We start from the raw sequence: 2,322 nt of genomic DNA on the forward strand, positions 1-2,322 counted from the left end.
GGCGGCAGCTGCGTTCGTCCGCGACCCGGCTCTGCTGCCCCGCCCGCCCTGCCGGCTCGCGCTCTGCTGCCTCACAGCCCTGCGGTTCCTGAGGCCATCGCGGCTCTGGTCCCGCCGCTCGATACTAGCGAGACAGGCAGCACCGCCGCCGCACCTCCCGGGAAGGATGGACGCGGATACCCCGCAAGACCGGCCCCTCAGCCGCCTCGGCTCCGAGCCGCCATACTACGTGACCTCACTTCCCTAGCAACGGGGGCGGGCGCTCCGGCTGCGGGGACGGGCGCGCTGCCTCGCGCGGCTAGCTGCGGCGCGCGGGTGCGGTGCCGCCTCGCGTGCCCCCGTGTCCCCGGGTCGCGTTCAGGCGTCGCTGTCGGCCGCGCGGCCCCCGTGGGGAGGAGCCGTTCGCGGCGGCACCGGCTGCTGCCCCATCCCGTCGCGCCGCGCCGCGCCGCCCCACCGAGCCCACGGACCGGGCCCGCCCGGACCGTCCCAGCCGCCTGCGCCGCGCCGCGCCGCGCCGTGAGGGGCCTGCCGGGCGGTGAATGCGGCCCGCAGCCTTCTGGGTGCATGCGTCGTCGTCCCCCCGCCGTGGGTCGCTGCAGTGGAGAGGTACTCGGGCTGTGCTGGGCTCCGAGCTGTGCTCGTTTGACCGTGGGGCATCAGGGACGAAGTCTCGTCATGACCCCGCGAACTTCAGGGGAAAAAAGTGTCATTCCTGCTGGAGAGGAGTGCTGAGATCTCCTCTGCAGCCTGCTGTGCTGTGGAGGAACCACCTACCTCTGCTACAGTGGAAGGGGAGTGGTGAGAAAATACGTTTCTGTTTGCATGTTTTCTCCTTTTCTTGCGGCAACACCCCTTGAAAGCACGACATTGACAGGCTAGTGGTCGTCTTATATTGGACGACTCCCCCTTGTCTTAGGGCAAGCTGAGGACTGCGCTTGCAAGTGGGGAGGTGGATTGTAAGGCCAGCTTCTGGCATGAGCAGGCTTGGGCTGCAGATGGCAGTGGACTGTGATGTAAAAGGGCTGGGAGTATCGGGAGAGGTGTGTGTGGCAGAGGTGTAGGGTGGCAGAGGGAGGGAAAGTAAAGTCACAGTAGGTTTCTAGGCAAAGTCTCTGAGTACTCTTCCAGTTGTTTCATGTGCTGCCCTGCAAGGGGGAATTTTTCTGTGTCCTTAAAGTGAATGAACTGTATAAGCCTGCATCCTGGAGACACTTGCTTCCTGCCAGTAATGCTACTGAGATGCAGGGTTTTCTGGATCATTCTGCCTGGGAGGTGTTGCAGACCTAACTGTGTAGCCAGTGATTGCTGCGTTGCGTGCCAAGGCCTAAGCTTACAGCTGCCTGTCAAGCAGCAGCTGCAGTATGCCTCTTGGAAGTAAGAAGTAGGATCTGAACAGGAGGACTAGGCTACATGGGTACCCATGTTTTTCTGTGGAGGGTAGTTGTTAAGAGCCTGCAGTGTAAGTGCGCAGGGAGGGGTGAGTCAGAGAATGTGTGTGTTAGGAAGCTGATGGGACCATCTCACCCCTCTTCAGATGGGTGGCACGTGTACTGTACTCCTCCCTGCACCATCAAGGTCTGAGTCCTGCTGTCTAGAGAGGGCTCAAATGCCAGCAAAACATTTTATGTGTCAGGATGTGGTATCACAGCGTTTTTCTAGGGAAAATGGGTGTGAGTATGTCTCCATTTTGCATGGGAAGTGCTTGCAGAGCACTGCAGACTCGAAACTGGAAGGGATCTTTGTATTGAACATTGCGGGGCTTTGGCTATTTTGCTCTCTGTCACACATGTGATCCCTGTGATTTGGCCTGCAGCAGTGCTCAGGTAATCACGGTTCCCCACAATCTCCTGTGCTGAGAGGAAGAGCTATGGTGCAGTATATGTGCTAGAATGTAGAAAATGTGAGTAGTGTCCTACTTGCTGTATGTATTAGGGAGTGCACTGTGTAGCCCTGGAGTTGAGGGTGTCCTGATGGGCTGGGCAGAACTAGTAGCACAAGTGCACAAGAGCAGCTCAAACGAGGGCGGGCAGCCAGAGACAGGGGAGGTAGCAGTGCTCTATTAGTTGGAGTGTTGGACCACGTGTACAGATTGAGATGTGGATTGTGTACAGGTCATACTGAGTTACTTAAGGCAATGAAGGTTTAGGGCGCAGTAGCAGAGGCAGGGGGTTCTACCTGTGTTCTTAAGAGGGCAAGTTTTGTTGATTTCTGCTTAGGTGCATTACCTTGTGCATGTGGAGGAAGCTGCAGTGCTGGTACGGAAATGGAAACTTTTTTTTTTCTACAGCCTTGGCCTTTGCAGTAGGAGGCAGGCTGAAC

This window comes from Pelecanus crispus, chromosome 12 (genome assembly GCF_030463565.1).
Source record: "Pelecanus crispus isolate bPelCri1 chromosome 12, bPelCri1.pri, whole genome shotgun sequence".
In the NCBI taxonomy this organism is placed as follows: domain Eukaryota; kingdom Metazoa; phylum Chordata; class Aves; order Pelecaniformes; family Pelecanidae; genus Pelecanus; species Pelecanus crispus.